Here is a 26,565-nt window from a genome sequence, read left to right as displayed (position 1 = left end):
AGGAAAACATACTCACGTGGTTGCTCCGCCGCCGTCTCTCCTCTCTGCTCAGTTCACACTAAATGTCGGGTGTGAGGTCATCAAGTGACGCCCGACATTCAGTGTGAACTGATGAGAGAGGACCAAGCAGGAAGAAAGAAGACAGAAGAGATGAGATAAGATGAAAGAGGCTAATTTAAGGTAAGTAAAGGAGCAGAGCGCAGAGGGACAAGGGGTGAGAGAGGGACCGAGTGACAAGGGGTGAGAGAGGCACAGAATAACAAGGGGTGAGAGAGGCACAGAGTGATAAAAGAAAGGGGTGAGAGAGGCACAAAGTGATAAAAGAAAGGGGTGAGAGAGGCACAGAGTGATAAAAGAAAGGGGTGAGAGAGGCACAAAGTGATAAAAGAAAGGGGTGAGAGAGGCACAGAGTGATCAAAGAAAGGGGTGAAAGAGGCACAGAGTGACAAAGGGTGAGAGAGGCACAAGAGTGACAAGGGGTGAGAGAGGCACATGAGTGACAAGGGGTGAGAGAGACACAGAGTGACAAGGGGTGAGAAAGGCACAGAGTAATAAAAGAAAGGTGTGAGAGAGGCACAAGAGTGACAAGGGGTGAGAGAGGCACAAAGTTTCAAGGGGTAAGAGAGGCACAAGAGTCACAAGGGGTGAGAGAGGCACAGAGTGATAAAAGAAATGGGTGAGAGAGAGGCACATAATGATAAAAGAAAGGGGGGAGGCAGCATGGAGGGTGCAATGTGATCATAAGGGGGCACAGCATAGTTGTGATGAAGGGGCACAGTAATGTGTATGAGATGGCACAGGGGGCTTGTGGCAATGTAGTGTGTGTGAGGTAGGTGGTGGCTAATTAATGGGTGCTGTTTTATTTGTGGGGTGATGGTGGGGCAATTTAATAGTGAGGACTATTAATTTAAGATGGGGTGGTTTAGGGGCTATTGAATGTGGGGGTGAGTTTGGGGAGAATGAGGTCTCTTTATTAAATTTGAGTATGAATTATTTAATGGAAGTGATGGTTGCGGGAAATAGGTAAATTTCTGAAATGTAAATACTATTAATTTATTACTGGGGCTGTTTTCAGGGAGGAAAATAGGTTTATTTATTAAATGGGAATACTATTATTTTAATTGGGCTGGAGGAAGGCCTAATTATTACTCGTGGGTGCTATTGATATAACACTGGAGCTGGTTGCATTTTCTAAATGTACCCATTTTTTTCCCAAAAAGGGCCCCCAACATCCCAGGATCCAGACAAGCCGCAACTAAAGAAAGCAGTAGCCACAGGTGGTGAAAGTGAGAAAAACAGGTAGGACAGTATGTGGAAATGTTGTGATTCTAGTGTGACAATCCCGATTTTTGGAGTCTGTTCTGCCCAATCGAAGGGGCAGGCCAATACTGTGAACTGTTTATGTACACACTGCATTCTTTCTATACTACACTATAGTGCTAGATGTCCTGAAAGTCAGGAGTGCTGGGACATATGTCACGCTCCAGCAAATGGGCACTGTACCCTTGAATCAATGGTGTACACAACAATGCAGGTTTTTTTTTGTGTAGGCTGGTGGCCTAGCACTTTTCACCTGCTAGGCATGCACCAATGATGCATAGCCATGCCCAAATAGTATGAGCACACCCACATCAGGTTTAGTGCCGCGGCACAAATTTTTTGGGGGTTCCCATGAAGTTGTTGTACTGGGCCCTGAATTCCTCTTGGCAGCCCTGGCCACGAGTCTCGACAGTGGAATAGGCTGAGCAGGTAGTACTGTGAAGCGATGAGCTGCCGGACTCAGAAGGGCTGAGGTATACACTAGTATAGAAATTCAGGAACAGGACAGATGCTGAGCATTGCAGTATAGTCACAGGTCTTAACAGCATAATAAATTGCTGTGAAGTGATGAGCTGCAGGACTCAGAAGGACTGAGGTATATGCTAGTATAGTAATTAAGGAGCAGGGCGAATGCTGAGCGAAGCACTTTAGTTACAGGTCTTAGCAGCGGGTTAGGCTGGACAGGCTGAACAGGCATAGCTGTGAAGGGATGAGCTGCAGAGAGCAGAAGTGCTGAGATTAGAGATGTTCAGTAACCCCCGTGTTCTGGTTTTGGTTTTAGTTTTGGATCGGGATTAACTTTGTGTTTTGGTTTTGATTTTGGCAAAACCAGCCTTGCATGTTTTTGTTCAATATTTTTGTTCTAAAATTCCCATTTTGTTTTGCTAAAATCATGTAATTTTGCTTTCCCCCCCAACATTATTATTGACCTCATTAACACTAATTTCAAGTCATGTGCAGTCAATTTTGACCATCTCATAGGTCATAATATTATTTTCATAAACTTTCAAACAAAAAACTGCAGCGACCTGGCTGGATGCTAAGTGACAGAGCAATGACTCAAACACACGGTAGATAATAACACATCTAGGACACATTGCCAAACAGCAGTGGCAGAAAAGAAAAGTGGTGCAAGGTGGAATTATCCTTGGATCATGAAATCATTTATGGTTCATTTGATCGTTCCAACCGTTCCTTGGATAGCTGTGGCAATTCTACAGCTAATACACAGCGACGAGCGCTGACCCCCCCCCCCTCCCCCGGGTTGCGTGCTTTTATCAGACCCAGGCCAATCCAGGGTGCCAGAACAGGAGTCAGAGGTCATCCTTCCTATTATGTAGGGAGACATGATGATCTGACACCCATAGAAAAGAGGAGGCTCTTATAAAGGGAACTGGCTGGTGATCCTCCAATCACCTCACAGCAAAGGTTTTAAAGGTTCCCAAGGTTGCGCATGTGCAGAATACTTGGCAAGATGGCGTCCGAGGATAGAGTAACGTCAGGCTGTACAGCAGATAGCGGTAACCAAGGGAAACCAATGTACATAAGGATCAGAATGGAACTAAACCGGTGAGATGCATGACACAGCTCTGGGGGCAGATGCCCCCCAGCCCAGCCTGCCCCAGAATGTGTGTGAGCTCGATCTTGGTATGCCCATACTGTGCATTGCCTATGTGCACACACCCATTTTCCTCCCTATTTCACCCTTCAAGTCGTAGGCTGTTGGAAATGTCATTTTCATTCACAGATAAATTACATGCACTGTGTTCACTCTGGTATAGTCCGTTTCTCAGCATGCACAGATACATTTATGCAAAATACGTCACGTAATGGGACTAACGTCCCTTAATGAATCAGGCCAACTGTGTATATGATTGTAAGTCCAATGTCTAGGAAGTCTGCTAACGTGTACATGTGAATTTAGTGATACATTGATCTAATGCAGTCAGCACAGAAAAGGATATATTTCTTAAACTGGAAACTTGCCTCGCTGCAGATAACATAATCACTTGTTACATTAACTATGTGCTAAAAAATTGTATAGTTACATGTTCTTACATATATGTATGACGTTGGCCATCTTTTGGGCAGGCATAAATATTTATGAGTATTAATGAGAACATGCAAGGCATGCTCAATGCACTGCTGAGAACCTTTCTGAGATATTATCAAATCATGAGAATTGTGCCTTCTTTCTACACGTTGCCCCTGATTGATCCAATAAGAATAGTATGACAAAATCCTCAGCTCACATCAATAGCTTATTTAAATAATATCTAAAGGCATTTTAGCAAGATGTTCTAGACTGAGAGGAAATAGCTTGGCTTTAGAGCTGAATTTCTGAAGAATGGCATGTGTGTTATTAGCTGTATATTGCAAATGGGAATTAGACTTTCTTTGGGCTTTAGTGTTAATATTAGATTTTGCAAACCTGTATGACAGGTACACTATAATGCATTCACTGTAGCCCACAGCAAAGACATTTAGTGTATTTATTCTGTTGTATCATGCTTATTGATACCCACTCATTTTAATGTCTATGAATAAATTAGACACTTCTTGAATGCAAACATGTTTAAATGTATTTCAGTATTTCATTGGTGGTATGACAAATGCATTCAAATTTGTATAGCACAATAATTTCACTATGCATAAAAATAGAGGGTTTCACACATTTACAGTTTGATTCAGTTACAATAATATGTGACATTGTTCAGCATATTTCCACTGGTAAAACACTTAAATCGAGTAAATAACATGAAAAACAAAACAGAGGTTTACCAGTCTTGTTACAGACCAGAAAATCCCCCTTCCTACAATTTTTGATGGAATATTCATATATGACAGTAATACTCACCAAAGCAACCTGTTTTAAAAGTTCAATATGTTGTAGAAATATATAAAAAAAAATATAGAGCCTCTGTATTTGGTAGTAAATACTGGTCAAAGTAATACATGAAGATAGTACTTTCAGCTGTAATACCCACTAGAACATTGAGTAATGAAATTTTTTCAAAAATTATAACAAATTAAGGGGAATATTCCATTAGGTCCCGGGATCATGGTAACGCGTGATGGTGCAGGCGCGAAGATAATCCGCAGCACCGCAATAAGGTTGATTTTTCTTTGCAATCCATATGGCTGCAAAGGAAAATCTGCGTTATTGCTGTACTGTATTACTTTTGGTAAAGCGGACTCTGCGTTTCTGCGATCACAGGCCTAATTAAATATGCCCACAGATGTATTTTGGTTTATAACTTTACTTACTGCTAAATGTGGTTTACCTCCAGAGCAGGCTGTAGAGTAAATGTAGAGGGTTGTCCATGAGCTACAAGAGTTGAAAAGATATTGGGATTCATTTAAAGTTGTCCGCAATTCTTTTTTTTGTTGTACAAAATATGTATTATTGCAAGGACAGTCCAAAATGCATATATATACAACAATATTAAGTTTTTTGCATATCTATGACTTGCATCTCTTTATGACTAGAAAGACAGAGTGGGGGATGAACCGAGTCTGAGCATCTCTAATATATATATATTTGAGTAGTATGTAAAAAAGTTAAAAATAAAATAAATATCATCATTAGTTTGTATTTTATGTTTATTGTGAGGTATTTTCATATGCTTTTTTGAAAAGATGGATAAATCGAAGCTTAACAGAGTTATGCATAGCACTATCCATGCAGTGTTTGTTGCTAAGTCATCTGGTAGTAAGAATGTTCTGGAATCCATATACTCCTATCTGGGGGGCAAAGAAATTTAAGAAGTTGAATAAAGTGAAGAGGGCCAGGGAGTGGTCTCGGTTGGGTGTGGTGTCGGTAGGTCAGCTTTATGATACAAATGTACTTAAATCCTTCGAACAGTTGGTTGGGGAATTATCTGTACCCAGAACAATGTTTTATTCTTACCTTCAGTTACGACACGCCCTAGACACACAATTTAAAGGGGAGACTTTGGTGTTTGGGGTGGATCCACTGAGGAAAAAATTACAGGCCTTGGGTTATAGAGGTCTGATCTCTCGAATGTATTCATGTCTTCTGCATGAATCCACTGCAGATGATTTGGATGGTTTGAGGAATCAGTGGGAAATAGATATTGGCCCTTTATCAGACAAGGAGTGGGAAATGGTTACAGACAGTACTAAAGGTTATACTTCATCATTAAAATTTCAACAAATACAGGTGTTTATCTTACACAGGGCCTACTTTACCCCTATTAGATTGGCAAAATTTCGCCCGGATGCTAACCCTAACTGTCCGAAATGCAATTCGATCAATGCTAACTTTTGGCACCTTCTATGGGAGTGTTCATGTATACAAATCTTCTGGCGAGGGATCAGGAGATGTATTCAGGTTACTGGAATTGAAGTGTCTCTTAGTTCACCGGCCACTTGTCTCTTTGGGCTCCGATTGAAGGGGAAAGTTAATAAACTGACAAAAATGTACATTTCACAGTTATTGATGTTGGCTAAGGTCTGTATAGCGAGGCTGTGGTTGGCCCCGACGAGTCCCACGGTTAAAAATTGGAAGGCACTGGTCAATACCACCATAAGGCACGAGAGATTTGTTTATACTAGCAGACAGGCTCTGAAGGAATTTGAGAATATATGGTACAGATGGTTAGAGTCTCCATTCTATCCTATGTCATCTAGTACAGATGCTCTATCTACTTAAATATATGGCTACCGCAGTTCTTATAATAAGTATCTGAGTCCATGTAATAAATCCTGCATGTGTAACATACTTATGTATAAGCATTTACGATGTATGATCCTGAATGAATATAGCACATTTATTATTATTATGCTTTAATGTAATCTTGTAAATTCCGTCATTTAATTCTGATATGTATGCGATTGTTTTTCTTTTCTTTTTGTTGTTTAGTATGTTTATATCTTAAAAAATTTCAATAAAAATACTGGATTTAAAAAAAAAAAAAAAAGAATGTTCTGGAATGAAGCAGAGGTGAATTGTCCAATCATAATCCTTGGCGGAATGATTATTGTCGAATGTCACCTCACAAATTTAGAACAATCAATCGTTTTTTTCCCCATTAGACATTTTCATCTCACGGAAACCTTTGATACTCTTTGGCAGAATCTTTGGGTTCCAAGGAACCCAGTTTGAGAAGCACTGCTCTAGACTAGCTCTCACAAGCAGGGCCTCTGTCTCACTTCTCTACCACCTTTGTCAATCTTGTATGTGTTGGTTTTGGCTTTAGGGTTTTATGTGTGATTGCATATTGTATGATTGCAAAGTTTTGTGGCTCCTTACAAATAACCGATGTTGATTATGGCGATGATGTGTGTATTCAAGTCTGCAGGTCTTTATATATTACAGCAGTATGATGGGTGAGCAGTACATGATACGGTGGTGTTGCTCTTTGTGGACCTAGTCTTGATGCTGCATGGAGTGACACTCAAGGCAAGTCTGACTTGCGAATGCCAGGACTTGACACATTTACTTACTTTAGTGCAGAATCAATTAAATTCAAGTGAGTGAGCTTTGAAGCCACAAAATTACATTTTGTATTTCTAGTATATCTGATTCAGTGGATAGTAGGTGAACTGGAACTTGTGTTGTGTGATACACAGTCATTGTGTAATCTGTCCAGTAAACTCTATCACTATTATTTAAAAATTGTATACCAAATCTGTGAATAAAATCTTTCAGTAAATCTTGTTTGCTAACAGTCACTGTATCCAGTTTTGCACATGGATAAGCTTCTACCCAAAAAGAATACATGCAAATAATGACCAATGCATATTGAAAGTATAGCATTTATTGATTTGAAATCAACCCGATATTTATAAAAGTTTCCAGGTGGTGGAAGTATTAGCCTTTTATCGTCTCACGTCTACCAATATTGTGTGCCTAACAGATGAGATAAAATTGACAATTATGTTGTCTTCTGAGTTGAAATTAGAAAAATACCTGTCAGTATTTACAGCTGAAATTAGTCCGCTTTGCTTATGTGTTTCATATCATGGTGCATGAGAGTAGGACGATGGACTGTCTAAGTCACTATCAAGTGAGTGCAACAATTGATCAGGATGAAGCAATCATCCTCAGGATGTAGCAATTTTCTTTGATTCTGTAGCTTAGGTCTGTAAATTAGTTATATCGTTAAGAGTGACCATGGGAGACTGATTAGTGGAAATAGTGTAATTTTTATCAGGGAGGGATAACAGAAATGCAGGTTTGAATATAAGACACCAATACAATAATTGACATTCTCTGATGAAAGAAAACAATGTGACACTTACAAAGCCTTGTCTTAAATATTGGCAATATTTTGGTGTTAAGCAATTTTGCAGCTACTGCATGTGGTACAGAAACAATAAGGTGTGATTCTAGAATAAGTGTACCTAAGAATTGTACAGTTACAGCAGCAGCAGTTACTTCTCTGATACATTGAGGAAAACCAGCAGCCACAGCAATAAGTAAGGTGTTATATGCATTTGGGCATTTTTTTATTTCACAATGTTTTGTAACTACACCCAAAGTAAACCCAGCTTTATCATGACAAAACATTGTAAAAGAGGTTTGTGGAAGCAGATACACAAAAAAGCAGCTCCAGAAGATAGAGCCGAGGGTGTTCATTCATGTAAAATCCTGTAAGAGTCTGACAATAGAAGCATAAACCAGAAAGAACTGATGGCAATAGTCAGCCATATCTAATTGGGTCTTCATTTGAAAGTTAGTAATTACTATTGTTCCATTAAGAATAGCGTGGAAGAAATCTTTCTCCAGCTGAAATGTTGGTAATGCACTCTGGGATGGCACAACTGAAATTTTTCTTTAGAGACTCCATTTTGTGACTGAGAGAGCAGAATAAATGTAAAGAATCACCTTTACGGGCCTGATTCATTAAGGATCTTAAAATAAGAAGTTTCTTATTTAAGTCTCCTGGACAAAACCATGTTACAATGCAAGGGGTGCAAACTAGTTTTCTGTTTTGCACATAAGTTAAATACTGACTGTTTTTTCATGTAGCACACAAATATCAATTTTGAATTTCGGTGTACAAATAAGCTATCGAGTATTTGTGTGCTACATGAAAAAACAGTCAATATTTACCTTATGTGCAAAACAAAAAACTGATTTGCACCCCTTGCATTGTAACATGGCTTTTGTCCAGGAGACTTAAATAAAAAACTTCTTAATTTAAGATCCTTAATAAATCAGGATCTACATGCTTTGTGGAAGCAGAGGCTAAATTCAAATCTTCAACAAACTGTGTGAATATAGCATATGCTGAAATGTAATGTCATCTTTAATGTCGTCTTTTTTAAGAATTTGTGAAGCGTGATGGGTACTCAGTATATCCTTATGGTAGCCTCATCCAGGTGTACTCTAGACACTTAGTAAAGAAATAATGAAGGAAATACAGCAGATAACTCTCGCACATTTGAATTTACAGTTTGCCTAAGTGAACAACTGTACCTGGTGCTTTTATCGACTAGGAATAAGCAGTATACAGATGTTGTTTCAGTTCATTTAGCAAGGCAGCCTTAAATAATTAATCTATATAAGCCCAATTTGGGTTATAATAAATACATATATTTTTTTCTGTTACTGATAGGCTCTAGGTTTTTCTATTATGTAAACTTTTCCCCATATTAATTAAATCTGTTTTTTCTGTGGTACGAGAACAGGGAGTCAGGAATATAACTGCTAAGAGGTTGTAGTATCCGGTTGTATTGCATACCTGTGTTCACCTCCCATTTTGTACCCTGGTACTGGAACAGTGGCTCGGCCTTACTTTGAGTTGAATGAAGAGATGCTCCATTTACATATGATCACAGGTGTATCTGCACATTTGCTTTTTCATGTCTGTATTTTGAGTTGAACACATAATAAGATATGTTCAGCCTTAAATTTATCTTATAGATGTGTCCGAAGCAAAGATGCAGAAATCATTATAATGAACTCCAAACCCTGCACCCAATTTATGTAGGTTCAAAACTTACATCCCTTAGCTAACATATTTCAATGTCCATGTAACTCAAAAAAGGACACATCTCAAAAGGACTTGTGTCTACACATCCTTACTGTCCTGCACTTGTACATTAACCCCCATGATATGCCTTTCCAAGTGAAAGATATGTTCAACTTTAAATATACATTGCTATTTGTAGTGCCAGCATTTTCCACTTGGTGTCAAATTAATAGTTTGTGTCTTGATCCAGATTTTATTTATTAAAATGGATACCTACAATGAGACACAATGCAACATGATAGTGTATTTTTTTTATTTGTTTAATACATATAAATACTAAATTTTAATGTTATGTATACTTTTTTTCCAATAATAAAATGTTGCAGAAAACATTATTTTTTTTAATTTATGCTCCATCAAGCATTTACCCTGCATTGAGTAGATGCATGATGGCCCTTGAAATCCTCATATAGATCAATTTTTTTTTAAAACTTCAGTTTGAGATGCATTCTTATTTGTTCAATGACAGCTGAAAAGAACACAACTCAATTGGAGTATCAACACAAGATGAATGCCTGTGTGCACCTACCCTTAATGTGGTTGGTATGTCAGAAATGGTAAATGTTTAATCTGTTTCTAAAATTATAATCAGGGCAATCAAGACATCTCAACTGTATTGTTTCTTTAAATAACAGCTTTTAATCACTTTAACTCCTCGTCAAATAAAAAAAAGCTGTGTTTGGGGTTTGGCCAGGGCATTTAAGTCATCAGGTTTTGACCCCTCTTTCTTGAGTAAAAAAATATAAATTCTATTAGTATTACAATGCTCAATTGTTCTATATACTGGAGAATATAAAGAAACTCTACTTTCAAGGCACAATATAAAACAAAAACATGACGCTTAAAATGCAATGTAAATATTCTCCAGTGGTTGCAAACATGTTCCCTTATTAAATATATATTGCACAAATCCATAGGTCAGAGATCAAATAAATAAATGAGTCTTGTAATCCTTATATTATTGCAATAAAACATGCTCATATTGCAATCAGCTGATCAGAAGTGTTGAGTATCACGCTAGCTCAAAAGCAAAGTAATGTGTTTACATAGAGATTAGTGTATCTCGTCCTTCAATTTTGAATTGGTTGTATTATGATTGCTTAGGGATCCCTGTCACAGCCTTGTTAAGTATTTAATTTTAAAGCACTTTATAAACAGGATGTGTTGTTTGCTGCTTACTGTGTCTGCAGATTTCTCTCTTCATCTTCAAATGGATCTTTCAGGCTATATCTCCCTGTCTTGTTCGATAACTCTCAGTAATTATAACAAAGACTATGTTGTAAATTTATCTAATTGACTACCCTTTTGTTATAATATACAATAAGAAGCGATCAATGCTTCTTACAATGTAGAGAAGAATTACAACATTTAGTTTACAGCTTTGGTAATGCAGGTTTAAAAAAAGGGAGTACGCTTCAACTCTAGTGTCAGGTCCCAGAGCCATAAAACATAGCCCCAGGCTGATGATGTGAAGGTATAACAACATGTTCTGTAAGTAGTTTCCTTTTTTTTATTATATTGTCATCTGGTCACTAGAATCAGTCTAAAATAAATCATGAGGGCTAAAAGCTAAATGTTCATCTCAAAAGTCTTATCTCATGTCAAGAAAAGGTATCCTAGGGGTCAGTGGAATAAAGTATTAGAGAGAAGTAAGCATAAGAGAAGAAATGCATATAATGTGCACTCTGACGATAGCTAATGATTTATAATAATTGTATTAATATCACATATTACAATACAAGTGCAATATATAAGTAAGCTCAAAGTAATTCAATCATTGTCTTCTCCAGTCCGAGTCAAAAACAGTGATGATGTGCAAAAGCTCATGTTGTCATAGAAATGACAAACCACACATTTTTTAATAGTACAAAGTTATAATAATGACACACACTTTTCGTTGTTATCTATGCTTTATCACATAAAGCATAGCAACACAGAATGTTAATAACTGTCTATAAATAAATATTTACATATCTTGCAAAAAGCACACTCATGCAAAAAGCAGAATATCAAAACCACAAATGTTCATGGTAAGATTTTGTCAAAACATGCATATGGATAAACTACCTGAGTTAATGCACACCTTGTGCCTGATTCATTGCAGATCTTACTTACGAAAATCTTCTCTGCGCATGCCCAGAAAAGGGAGATAAGAAGGAAAATCTGCTGTGTAAGTTAAGATGAAAATCCTTCCTAACTGCACTATAGAAGTTCTCTCAACACTTAAGAAAAAAGGGTTGGGAAATGGAGGGGAATGGGCGGAGATTGGGCGGAGATTGTACTGACTTAAGAATAGTAAGCGTTTACCGCTGAATACGTCGGATAGATAAGAAGAAATGCTTAGAGTTTTTCTTAACTTCTTGCATAAACTTAAGGCAGCTTGGGTCATGTTTAAGTCCAAAACAGCTATTGCAACAGCGCTTAATAACAAAACTAAAATGTTCAAAAAGCATCGTTTGTGTAAAGCACTCGCAACTAAATATGCACAACATATATCTTAATACACTTCACTCAAAAAAAATAAATTCTATTTTTATTTTATATTAATTTGAACATTAAACAATGTACTCTTTTTTAAAAAAACAAACAAACATGGTGGATGCACAGTTGTAATAAAATACAATGTAAAGTGGTTGATGTGTAATATTTAATAGTTAGCCTATACCTTTTTTGATATTTTAAAAAACAGCTAATAATAATACGAAAGACATAACAGGTTAATTTGTACAGATAAATTGTGCGAACTTAAACCAAGCGTACTCTTGCATAAGGGACACATAGGAAATCCACTCAAACATGGGAAGTATATATAAACTTCACAGTGATAAGGCCGTGAGTGAGGATTCGAACTCAGGTCCCCTCTGTTGACAGGTGGATTGTCTAACCACTAAGACAACATGCAAGTGGAAACAATATGTGCATGATATATACTAGAACGAAAAGATGAGCATGAACTTCTCTCATAATAAGCTTTTTTTCTTTTATAATTTTTGTTAATGTCAATAATTATACATTGAAATATTATAGTCCTAAATCCTTGGTACATGCACAGTTTAAATAATTTGCTATGGAAATTCATTCATGTATAACATAATAATAATTTGTCATTTTTTTCCTGCTGGTTTTTTTGGCCACTTTGCTTTTATCTGTGGATATTTTCTATTTGACTGGATTCAATTTAATTGGAACAGCTGCTTTCTGTGTTGTAGCTGCACACAAATTTCAACATGCAATTTAGCCATATTCCACAAGATGGGTCAGGAATCAAACTCCTGACCCCAATGATGAAAAGTGGATTGTCTAACCACTAAGGCAACATGCTGATTGAGCATTACATACATTATATAGACTTGAATGACAAGCACCATGTTTGAAAGTCCTATTAGGTAAAAATAAATATGAGTACATAAACCATAAACCAAGCTTAAAGTGCTCCTAAAATCAGACAACACATGCACTAATGCCAACATGAAGGTTTAAGGATAAACAATAAAGAATTACACACACACATTCTCTTGTTCCCCGGCATAAAAAATGTGCCATCTGTAATTTTGAATTGTAAATAACCGTGGATGCAGGATAAAATAATAATTTGCAATCATAAATATGCAAAATACTTTATCTATAGACAGAGCAAACGCCAAAACATGTACTAGCGTACTCTGCTATAAGTGACAAATTGCAGTAAATCCACAAAAACATGGGGATATACAAAACCCACACAGATACAGGCATGATTCTGGATTCAAACTAATGGCCCTACTGTTGGTAGCTCATTTGTCTAAAAAGTAAGGCATACTTCAGATTGAAACAAACATGCAACAAGTGTTAATGAGCATAATTAAATGAACAATTGCACACATCTTCTTAGTAACAGACATAAATGATCATGTTTTGTTTTATACAAATTAAAATAAGAAAGTCTATGCTAATGCATGTCAGAATAATTTACAATCAGAAATAAATGCAAACATTTTTTAATCAGTATAAAAGTAAACAACATATTTTTGTAACCAGCGTTGCATAGACCCAGCATTAGATTTTGTCATCTAATACCACAGTGGGCCATATACCTGCATATACTTGTCTCATTACAATCCACTATAAAAGACTGCTTCATGGACACTTGAAGTTGGTTAGGACTCTATAGTGTATTTTTCTGGTGTGGCTTTGTATAGTGGTCTTTTATTTGTATTGAGAGTTATATTTTAGTTTACTCTTTAATAGACACTTTAAACGTTTGTGTTTGTAATGTATTTTTTGTTCCACAATGACAGTGCATCTCTATTTTCATATGTAATGTGCATTTTAATGTGTGTGTTGTTTGACTTATAAGTTTTAACCCAATTATTTTTTTTTGGGGGGGAGGGGTGTTGTGAAGCTTTTCAATCTAATATCTATTAAGATGATTGTTACGTGTTTTTGCACTTCCCATGTTGCATGTATATCAAACAGATCCACAGCCCTCCTGTAAAATGTGGAGGCAGGCCACTTCAGGTTCCACACTGATTTGAGAGGTAAAATCTTTTTCTAATATGGTTTATATCCCACTTTTAAAATTCTCTAACATTCTAAAAATACAATTGTTTGTTGTTGATGAAAGTAAATGCATGTTTCATTTTTCAAAACATATACAAATGCATGCATTAGACCGTTTTGACTTTAAAAATTGTTTACCTTTGAAATCTTCAATTTTGTAATCGTTCTGTAAGGACTGCCTCTGCCCTGCTGAGATTATCAGATGTGAGTTGTATAGCCAGAGCACTTGAAGCAAAATGATGAAGCTTGATTGTTAGAGTTTATGGTAAAATAGACAAAATTAAAGGCTTTCATTGTTGTACTACCAGGCCTTAGCTGGAATATGTCTGCCTCACCTGAATAATATTCAGAAATCAGGCATAGTCTGTGTTAATCATATATCTGTCCCACAATGTGAATGTTCTTTTGAGCCCAGGTAAACTACATAGTGTAAGTGTTGTCTGTTTTTTTTATTTTAAGCACTGATATGTCAATGTGTTCTTATGGAGATATGTTACATTATCTTTCATTTTGAGGATAAGTGAGAATCAGACACCATTTTAGTAAACAGCTAAATGTTTGTAATTTATTTCAACAGTTCTTATGACCCAGCTGTGAGCTGCAGCACAAAGGAGGTGCGGCAAGGATCATTTCATGGAGGAGGATCAACACATGAAGGAGTTGCCTTTTGCAGCATGTAAGTGTCTACAGTTAACAATGTTGTTCCTTTTAGGTTATTGGGGGACCTGTGTAACAGTTAAGGCATCAGAAATTGTAAATTTTGCAGCTTGAAATTGCAGGTGTGTACAATGTACTTACAGTCAAGTTATATTTTGCATTAAAATGGCCTAAGGTTGATTGTTTCTTCTCTAATATTTTAAACCGATAAAGAAGACAGCCATTATGGGTTCCAGCATGATATGCCTTGCAACACTTCTAACCATTGGGATAAAACCAACATGAATGTGTTGAAATTGTGTTTATAAATAAATATAATTTTTTTGTTGCAATACTTATTCTCCTGTAAATATCTGCTGCTTTGGACACTGTTTAACACCCTATTCTTCTACACATCCTTCACTTCATTGTCCATCTAGGCACAGTTCTCTCCTGGGTCCCTTCCTATCTCTCTAACCGCTCCTGTAGTGTTTCCACATTCTCCCTTCGACTCTCACTCTCTATTGAGGTCTCACAAGGCTCCTTGTTTTCTAAGTGTTGTACTTTAATATTGTGCATCTCTTGTCTTGGGGTAGTAATTTGGTCATTTGGACTCCAATACCACCCAAATGTACATTGCTTTCCCTGACCTACTTCTTTCAGTACTATTTGTTGAAAACCACTGTCTTTCTGCATTCGCCCCATGGATGTCACAACGATAGCTAAAGCAAATCATGTTCTATACAGAACTTATTCTTGTCCCTCATGCCAGAGTTGCCAACTGGCCTCCAATCTCAATCACTGTCAATAACATCGCTATACCCTCTGTGTTGCCTAAAATTTAACTCCTCAAAAAGTTTGTGAGGAGGATATAAGGACCAGATTAATTAGGTAAATTAGGGTACAAAAAATGTATTACTTTGAACCTTATTAAAACCATATCACATGTTTTAAATTACAGACACATATTTTAAACCATAAGTAAATTACTGTCTGCTTTTTGTGGTAGTTACCCGAAAATGTTACACTGTATTTTTACACTTACAGTTACAACTCAGCTAGGACAAAAACTATCTCACTTATAAATCTAGTGCTTATCAGGTGCCTGCAATTACAGGTTTCTGTTATTAAGTGCCATTAATTGCGGAGTACTTTTCCCATCTATCTGCCCCCTCTTTGCTAGGATATGATGAATAAATGTGTCAGGCACTGTCCCCGCACTGCTCCTAGGTGCCAGGAAACGGACGCCCGCTTGTCTCCCTGCTCGCGTCCTGTTGCCAAGCAAGGTGAATTGCTTCCGGATGTGGGCTCCTCCAGCGCGCACATGCGCATTTCAGCCATGACCCATTGCTAGGCAACAATGCGCTTTCTCTGTGGCTCCAACGGTTTCTCTCTTCAGCAGTCAGCTGTGCTCTGACCACCAAAATCATAATCCCCCTATCAGGAGCCACATCCTCCTATTTAGGGACCTCACTTCCACTAGCACCTTGCCAGAGTATTGGTTCACCAGTCTCCAGCGTTCCAGTGTCTTTCTCCCTGTTCCTGTTTGTTGCTTATTGTTTCTGACCTCTGGCTTGCTTCCTGACCACCCCTTTGGCTTAGTGATTCGGTACCTCATTGTCCGCCAGATCCTGACCTTGGGTTACACTTGCAATTCTTCTGGGATTCCGCCTTGTACCTCGCCTCAGCTGTCTTTTTCTCGCTAATTGTGCCATCCTGTGTACACTCCATTGCACTGGTGACCAGCTGGGAAAACTGCGACCTGTGCACCTCACGCAGCCAAGCCCATACCTCCTTTTGGGGCACCCTGGTGAATACCGGGGATGCGTTAGACTCCGCACCTCTCAGTCTAGTTGTGTCAATACCAGTCAATGGCTACTTCAGTACTACAAACGTGATAGTATACTCTGGCCATGAGTACAAAGGAAGAACCATCAGCCCGGGATCTTCTCCTACACTTGGCCCAGCAAGTGGATCAGGAGGAAGCCCAGCACTTGCAAAGTATTCAAGGTGTAGTATCCTGTCTGGACACCCTGCAAGGTTCTTTACCAGCTCATTCTGTCGTACCCTCCATGACAGTAACCACCTCTGCCGCTACCATCTCCACCAGTTCTGCTAGCAATAGGAGTTTATGTATACCCCCTCCAGAGAAGTTTGATGGTGATGTCAAGATGGGCTCCTCAATCAATGTGCCATACAATTTGCATTGGCACCGGAGAACTTTTCTTCGGACAGAACCAAGGTGACATATCTTTCTCCTTTCAGGTCAAGCTCTTGCTTGGGCATCTTCCTTATGAGAATAAGATGACCCTCTGCTCCAAAATTCTACTACTTTTATCAATAATTGGGCAAGTGTCCTCTGCCGCTTCTGAGCTCCTAAGCCTACGTCAATGAACACTTTCACCCAGGGCCGGATTTACCGCTAGGCAACCTAGGCACCTGCCTTGGGCCTAGCGGCTCTCGGGGGGCACAGCTGGGGGGGACAGGAGGAATTTAAAAAAAAAATTCGGTCCCTCCCCCGACTCGCAGCACTTCCCCCCCCCGTGACTCGTGCGGGGGGGGGGGCAGGGCTGCCGCGAATCAGGGAAGGGAGAGTCGGGTGCCGCGAATCGGGGGAGTGGGCCACATGGGGCTCGTGTGGTGACTGGTCTCCTCCCTCCCTCCTCTGTGTGGCCTGCTGTGTGTCACATGGGACGTGCACCACATCACAGGTGCCGTCCCATGTGTGAAGGGGATGAAGACTCCACAGCTCCTAGATGGAAAAAGGTAAGTTGGGGGAGGGGTGGGGTAGTAGAGTGTGTGTGTGTCCACTGTGTCTGTGCATTATGTGTGTGTGTGTGTGTGTGTGTCCACTGTGTCTGTGCATTATGTGTGTGTGTGTGTGTGTGTCCACTGTGTCTGTGCATTATGTGTGTGTGTGTGTGTCCACTGTGTCCGTGCATTATGTGTGTGTGTGTGTGTGTGTGTCCACTGTGTCCGTGCATTATGTGTGTGTGTGTGTCCACTGTGTCCGTGCATTATGTGTGTGTGTGCCCACTGTGTCCGTGCATTATGTGTGTTTGTGCGTGTCCACTGTGTTTGTGCATTTTGTATGTGTGTGTGTCCACTGTGTCCGTGCATTATGTGTGTGTGTGTCCACTGTGTCCGTGCATTATGTGTGTGTGTACACTGTGTCCGTGCATTATGTGTGTGTGTGTGTCCACTGTGTCCATGTATTATGTGTGTGTGTGTGTGTGTCCACTGTGTCCGTGTATTATTTGTGTGTGTGTGTGTCCACTGTGTCCGTGTATTATGTGTGTGAGGGGCCACTGCGTGCGTGTATTATGTGTGTTTGTGTGTGTGTGTGTGTGAGGGGCCACTGCGTGCGTGTATTATGTGTGTGTGTGTCTGAAGGGCCACTGTGTGTGTGAAGGACGGGGGCCCAAACCGATATCTTGCCTAGGGCCCCATGAGGTGTAAATCCGGCTCTGCTTTCACCTGGTCAATATGTGGTGCGATTCCAAAGCCTTGCATCAGAAGTTTGCTGGAATGACGAGGCCCTATCTGCTACCTTTTGGCAAGGGTTCAATGACTGCATAAAAGATGATCTGACATCATGAGATCTCCCTCTCAAATTAGACGACTTGATCTCTCTATGCATTAAAGTGGACATACGTCATCGTAAATGCACACAGGAGCGTGATCGGGGTCGTCGCTTCTTTCCTCACCTGGCACCTCATTTTCTGCCTCCTGTATCTCCTACAGAGGATCCTGTGCAGATAGGCCGGTCACGTCTTTCTCCCGAAGAACGTGACAGACGCATGAAGAATCACCTATGTCTTTATTGTGGGAAGCCCGTACACCTTCTTTCCTCTTGTTCCAAAAGACTGGGAAACACTCCTTCCTATGTGATAGCAGGGAAGTCAGCCTAGGATCCCAGTCCTTTTCTCCCTGTTCCCAAAAAGAATCCGAGTTTCTTAAGCAATTCATCATTCTTTCTCCTGATGGTTCTCAACCACTGTCTGCCTTCATGGACTCAGGGTCCGTGGGGAACCTCATATCCTCCAGTTTGGTTTCTAAGTTTCATCTTCAGACCACTCGATTGCCACAGCCTTTGGCACTGACTGCAGTAAATGGAAACCGAGTCTCCAATGGCTCTATCACCTGCGTTACGGTTCCTATTTGACTGTTGGTAGGAGCTCTCCACTCTGAATGAATAAATTTCCTGGTTTTCCCACAATCTGTCAACCTGATTATTTTGGGCTTTCCCTAGTTGAAGACACACTTTCCACAATTTGATTGGCATCACGCGCAAGTGATTTCTTGGGATCCGTTATGCCGGGCATGTTGCTCAACGCCAGTGGTTCCTAGTAATTCGGTTAGTTTCTGTCGAGTGAACTTTCCTAAGGTAATCCTCCCAAAACCCTACTCTGACTTCTTGAACGTCTTCAGCAAAGTTTCCGCAGAACAACTACCTCATCGTCCTTTGGATTGCCCCATCGATCTGGTAACAGGTAAAACTATGCCTAGGGGAACAGTCTTTCCATTATCATTACCAGAAACTCAAGCTATGTTGAAGTACATTTCTGAGAATTTCAAAAGAGGTTTCTTCCAAAAATCCTCTTCTCCTGCTGACGCAGGGTTTTTTTTGTAAAGAAAAAAGTCGGTTCACTTAGACCATGCATCGATTATAGTAAACTCTATGCCATAACAGTGAAGGATCGATATATACACTTCCGCTTATTTCCAAATTATTCAAATGCATCCGTGGGGGTGCCTATAACCTGATCAGGATATGACAAGGATATAAATGGAAGACCACCTTCAACACCAGGGATGGTCACTATGAGTATCTCATGATGCCCTTCGGGCTTCGGGCTTTGGATTACCCCTGCAGTCTTCCAAGAATTCGCTAACAAAATTTTCCGGGATCTTTTGTATTTATCCATTGTTGTCTATATAGATGATATTCTAATGTTCTAGCAAGATCTCTATTCTCATCAAGTACAGGTTAGAGAATTGTTTCTTCGTCTATGAAACAATCATCTTTATTGCAAGCTAGAAAAATATATTTTCGAAGTACCTCAAGTACCCTTTCTAGCATTCTTGGTGTCCAGGACTGGTCTTCAAATGGACCCTAGCAAGGTAAAAGCCATTCTTGATTGGCCCCAACCTAAGGGGTTTAAGGCCACCCAACAATTTATCGGATTTACAAATTACTATCGGCCGTTTATCAAGAATTTTTCCACTCTCATCTCTCCTGTCACGTCCCTTACTCGTAAAGGTGGTCAAGTTAAAACTTGGCCTATTGATGCAGTCCATGCATTCAAATCTCTCAAAGAAACCTTCTCTTCATCTCTGATCCAGAGACAACCTGATCAATCCAAGGCCTTCTTTTTGGAGGTGGATGCCTCTTGTGTAGGAATAGAAGCTGTCCTCTCCCAGAAAAGCTCCTCTGGTACTTTCTTGCCCTGTAGGTTCCTCCCAAAAAACTTTTCTTCTAATGAATCCAATTACGGCATTGGGGACAAAGAACTTCTCGCTATTAAAGTTGCTCTTGAAGAATGGTGTTATTTAATAGTGTTATTTGTTATTTATTAGAAGGTGCCCGCTTTCACAGATCATAAAAACATTACCTATCTCCTATCCGCCCACTGTTTAAATCCCAGGCAAGCTCGTTGGTTACTATTTTTCAGGAGATTTTAGCCAGTTTTGACCTTCTGACCATGCTTCAAGAATTTCAGAGCAGATGCCGTCTCTCAATCCTTTGATCCTACTGATGCAAATTCTTCTATTGCCAAACCTATCATCAATCCCATGAAGATTATGGCACTGACTCAATCCATGACTACGTCTCCTCCTGTGGGTCATTCCTTTGTGGATGTCCACCTTCATCCTAAAATCTTGAAATGGGCTCACTGTTCTAAGTTTGCCGGTCATGCAGGTATCAAGAAGACTGTTGCTTTTCTCTCTCGGAATTACTGGTGGCCCACCTTGCCCTCAGATATCCGTAAATTTATTTAGACCTGTGAAGTTTGTGCCCATCATAATACTCCCAGACGTTCTCCTCCTAGTCTCCTTCTCCCGCTTCCAGTACCTGAGACCCCTTGGTCTAGTATCAGTATGGATTTTATCACTGATCTCCCATGTAGCCACGAATTTAACACCATTTGGGTCGTGGTAGATCGATTTTCCAAATATGCTCACTTTGTTCCCTTTAAAGGTTTACCATCTGCTCCTGTATTGGCATGCCTATTCATCGAACACATCTTCTGCATCCTTGGCTGCCCTCATGAGATCATATCTGATCGTGGGGTGCAATTTATTTCTAGATTTTGGACATCTTTCTGTAGTCATCTTGGGTTCAATTTAAAATTTTCCTCGGGATACCATCCACAATCCAATGGTCAAACAGAGCGGGTCAACAAGGATCTGGAGAAATACCTCCGTTGCTTTTGTTCCGATCAACATAACTCCTGGAGCGACTTTCTTCCCTGGCTGGAATTCTCACATAATAACCACTTACAAAAATCTTCTGGATGTACTCCCTTCTTTACTATTTGTAGAAGACACCCGGTCATACCTATCCTTTCGGAGCTACCTGATTCTTCGGTACTTGCAGCCCAGACCATGAGCCACAATTACTCTCAAATTTGGTCCCAAGTATAAGCTAAATTACAGCAGACCTTTGATCGCTACAAATACTTTTCTGACCATCACCGTAGAATTTTTCTTGTGCTCCGTGTGGGTGATTAAGTATGATTATCTACTTGGAATTTTAAACTTCATGTACCATCCATGAAATTTGCACCTCGTTATATCGGTTCTGTTCCTGTTTCCCATGTGATTAACACGGTAACCGATAAACTCCAGTTACCATCCTCTCTTCGGGTATACAACTCATTTCATATTTCTTTATTAAATCTGCTCATATTCAATGAACTTAGTAATAAATCTCCTCCTTCTCCACCCATCCAGACTATCCAGGGTGAGGAATTTGAGGTTGAGCACATTCTTAGCAAGCGGACTTTCAGGGGCAAGGTTCAATTCTTGGTCCATTGAAAAGGTTACGGACCAGAAGAAAAATCATGGGTCAACAAAACAGACCTTTATGCCCCGCGTCTTTTGACTGAATTTTTTAAAACAGCTACTTCCGAGAGAGGGGAAGAGGGTAATGTCAGGCGCCATCCCCACACTGCTCCTAGGTGCCGGGGAACGGCTGCCTGGTTGTCTCCCTGCTCGTGTCCTGTTGCCTAGCAACTGGACGCTCTTGCAGATGTCGGCTCCCCTGAGCACGCGCATGCGCATTTCAGCCACATTCCGTTGCTAGGCAACATGACGCTTTCTCTGGGAAATCATCATCCCCCTATTCACTCGACCAATTCTGCCATCCTGTGTACACTCTATTGCACTGGTGACGAGCTGGGAGAACCGCGACCTGTGCACCTCACGCAGCCAGACCCATACCTCCTTGTGGGGGTCCCTGGTGTATACCGGGTTGTGTTAGACTCCATGCTTCTCAGTCTAGTTGTGTAAATACCAGTCAGTGGCTACTTCAGTACTACATATGCGACAGAATGGCAGGCAGACATTTTGCACACAGGTGTAGAAAAGATCCACGAATGATGTGAGCTTGCCCACATGTGCTCTGAGAACCAATCACAGAGCAGAGTACAGAGACAAAATGAGGGCAAGTACATCTGCTCGGCGTAAGCTGTGGGTCCTTGCCCAGGGAATTGACAGTATGCCCACAGGCAAGTATATCTCCAAAAATTGTGTGCATACCAGTGGGGGTTCAGCTACATTTGGAGGCGATTTCACTGCAGGCGCTCCATCGTTAAACTTCAGAAGCGATGGAATGATCTGCGGCAGCGGCAGCCTCAGCTTCTGCAGGAGTTATGGCAGGAGAAGTGAGTTCTCTATTAATGGCGTAAAATAGTGTAATCCACATACTTGGTTTTTTTTGGGCAATTTTTTATTTTTTGCCCTACACCAAATCTTAATTTGCCTCCAGATTACAAATATAACTCCCCCTCCAATGCAACATGCTTTTGAGCCTGTTTGATTTTAAATTTTATTTTTGGTCAACAATTCATTTAGTATCATTACTGATGGAAACCCAATCTCCAGACCGATAAGGCATGTTTGGGATTCAAACTCATGACCCCAGTGCTGTGAGGCATAAGTGCTAACCACTAAGGCAATGTTTTGATGCTCACTTCCAGACATTTCTAATCTAAATGTGGCAGATGAGGTATATTGCAAATATTTGAGCAGGCGTTTTTTGGAGACAATGATCACAGTTGCTCTAAGCTGATTAAAGCATATTACAAATCATTACCCAAATACCTCCTGTAATAAAATAATCTGTCACTATCTAGATTCTTTAATTATTTTGCAGGAAAACTACAATAATAATGTAGTACTTGTTTTTACATTTAAAAATGTCACCTAAGCCAAATCCAAGATTTGTTACAGGCCATATGAAAGTGTTGTGTATCTCTAATTTTTGAGGTTTTTGTTTAAAGACAATTATCTCTGTTGCTAAATGCATGTTTCACAATGTCAGCTCACATTATTATATGACTACATGTAGGTAACTGAAACAGGGAGAACATTTTTAAAGAAATTAATGTGTTATACTTATTCCAACAAGTCATCAGAGACATGGCGACCCAGAGGCCAAGGTGGAGGAGGTGCCGGAGGAGGTGGAGGAGGCGCCAAAGGAGGTGGCAGAAGCACCAAAGGAGGTGGCGGAGGAGGTGGCCCTGCAGGAGGAGGTGACTGCCACACAGGCGGTGTTGGAGGGGCCGATGGGTGAATGTAAGTATTGAAAGTAAATCCTTTTCCTAATTGTATTCCTTTTGAGGATTATTTTACTTGAGCACAAATCATGATTAACCACATGCCATTTTCGAAATAGCCAGTTATCCATTCCACAGTTTTCTACCATGATGGCCATAATAATATTTTTTTGTGATTCAAGTAAACCCCATCCCTGGCCACCACACAAATGTATATATATATATATATATATATATATATATATATACACACACATCTGCCACACAAAAGTATTAATCCTCTGCCTAGTTCTGTGTTCAGCATACCATTAACCTTTTTCTGACAATGTAAAGTTATGTAACACTTCATGCCTCGGCTGATCCCGTCAAATGGGGTTAACAAAGTACACCCTTTTGAAGTAATATATGTTTAAACAATTAGCTAAGCATGTTTTTTTTCTTTTTTATCAACAGATCAAGACACCCAGGCTGGGGGGGGAATCCTACAAACCAAAGACGAAAATCATGCATGACATCTTAAAATGTTGAAAAAAAAAAAAAATATGTTGCAACAAAATTATTGGTTTTCCCAAATATTTATAATGTTATTTTTAAGAATAAAAAAATTGTGTGTGTCTTTTGTAAATTAATTACAAGAAATGTATTGAGGATATTTTAGCTAATAATGGATGGACAATTAGAACATTCCTTGTTATTTAATTTACATTGGTCCCTTTGCACTACATCATAATTTCTTACATCATTTATTTGTTTATGGTGGCACCAGCAATTCTGTACAGAGAACACAGTCCCTGGCCCAATAGAGCTTACCGTCTAACAATCCCCAAACACACACACACACATACATTTTGACTGATGAAGTCAAATAGAGTTCAGGGAGGACAAAAAACATGGTGAGAAAATACAGGGCAAGATTTGCTAAGAAAAGTGATAAAAATAAATAAAAGGAGTAACTTAGTCAAATCATATTTGTTTGCAGGTATATAGAAAAGTTGCTATATATTTATAATTGGAATAAGGCATGTCCTATATACATTTGCAATGTATCAGTGTAATACCTGAAAGAAGAGCCATAAGTTTACTTTGGTGGGCAAAAAAACTTTTATTACACACTTTTGCAAGGTTCAAAGTTCGTCTAATGTTGACTTTACTTATCATAATGGCCCACAAAGTCTACACAGCTAAGGCCATGTTTGGTAAACAAATTCATGACCGTGGGGCTGTAAGGCAGAAGTGCTAACCAGTAACCCACTGTGCTACTGTCTGCATTGATTTGTAGGGAATCTGACATAACATACAAGCGGTAGATGAATAAAAAATAAAAGGTTTGCATACAATATTTGCATTAAACGCAAAGGAGCATGTCCCCTCAGAATAAACCCCCTCGTCCCCCAAAAAAGTCTAAGGTCATTCGTAGTAATAGAAGACAGCATGCAGATAATGTGAATGTGCCATGTGGGCCAGATTAATTTTGGTTCCAAAAACATTAAGAATTATAAATGCTCCTTGGCCTTATAAAGTTGCATTTGAGTGGGAGATACATCTAAAATATGAGGACAGATTTATCATTGTGGTAGAGCGCGTAGTAGACTACGTTTAAACAACAGAGTAAAAATCAAGCTATCAAGTGTTTGTGTGTTACATGAAAACAAACCATTACTTTCCTTAGTAGCTAAATACTATCCTAATACTAGCCCTTGCCAAAAAAAAACATTGGCTGGTTTGGGCAAAGTTTCTCTTGTGTTCCTTACATTAATGAATAAGGCCCACAAGCTGCACAGAAATGCTATGGCCATGCTTGGTATTCAAACTCATGATACCAGTGTTGTGAAACAGAAGTGCTAACCACTAAGGTACCCGTGTATATCTTAACTGGGATACATTTTTGGGTAGAAAGGAAGAGTACTATTATCTAGCTCTTACATCTGTTGCACACATGCTGTATTGTTGTGCTTCTCGCTCTAGTCTATAGAATGTATTTATTTTTCCAACTGAATGTTGCCTAGTGGTGAACCAAACCACCTTCCAACAATGGAGTCATGACCTTTATCTGTGTGGAGGTTGTATGTACTCTACTATGTATCGATTATGGAAGTACGCCACGTTTTTTTTTGTAACGTTGATGATTTAAATTTTTATAATACACTGCTGTTTATTTTAATATGCATGTTTATTTATGCTAGCAAATTATTATGAGATGAATTTGCATCCACATTCTTAGTTCAAATCAAACACATTACACGATCTTTCATGTAGGTGAAAAAGAAAGTGTGTTGATTTAACTCATTAACACTTCAAAGTCATTTGTACCAGGTTATATAAACATGTAAGTGTTAAAACAAATAATTAGATTACAAGAGTCCTGCATAATACACTCTGGGTGTATTTACATGTGTAAACAAACCCTTCGCACCTCCCACATTTGCCATTACCGAACACTTTCTTATCTTTAAATAAGAAGAAAATCTTAAGAAGCAGTGGCCTGATTCATTAAGGATCTTAAATTAAGAGGTATCTTATTTCAGTCTCCTGGACAAAACCAAGTTACAATGCAAGGGGTGCAAACTAGTTTTCTGTTTTGCACATAAGTTAAATACTGACTGTTTTTTCATGTAGCGCACAAATATTAACTTTAAATTTCAGTGTACAAATAAGCTATCAAGTATTTGTGTGTTACATGAGAAAACAGACAGTATTTAACTTATGTGCAAAACAGAAAACTAGTTTGCACCCCTTGCATTGTAACATGGTTTTGTCCAGGAGACTGAAATAAGATACCTCTTCATTTAAGATCCTTAATGAATCAGGCCCCAGATCTTAAGATGAACTAATTGCTTAAGACCCGTTGCACCTAATTTTCAGTTGCATAAGAGACAAAGGGGGCTATGCAATTGTTCCTCTGGGCGCCGCCGGAACGAGCGCGTTAAAACTATTACCGTTTATACGGTAATTACTCGCTCAATTTCAGCTCGCAGCTCCCTGAGCAGCGAGCTGAAATTGAGCGAATAAATTACCATATGAACGGTAATTACGTGCAATATTACCGTATAAACGGTAATAGTTTTAACGCGCTCGTTCCGGCGGCGCCCGGAGGAACAATTGAATACCCCCCTTAAGGTGGGTGTGTCTTTGAACTTTCCGCTCCTTGTTGAATTGCAAATTTCTTATCTCCCAGTCTGTTCTTAAAATACTAACACTTCCGCACAAGATAAGATCGCTAATGACTTTAGTCAAACCCTCATATGTAGTGAAGCAAAAAATTGTGAAATTATACATATATTATT

This window comes from Mixophyes fleayi, chromosome 9 (genome assembly GCF_038048845.1).
Source record: "Mixophyes fleayi isolate aMixFle1 chromosome 9, aMixFle1.hap1, whole genome shotgun sequence".
Lineage (NCBI taxonomy): Eukaryota > Metazoa > Chordata > Amphibia > Anura > Limnodynastidae > Mixophyes > Mixophyes fleayi.
This window is presented reverse-complemented; position numbering follows the sequence as displayed.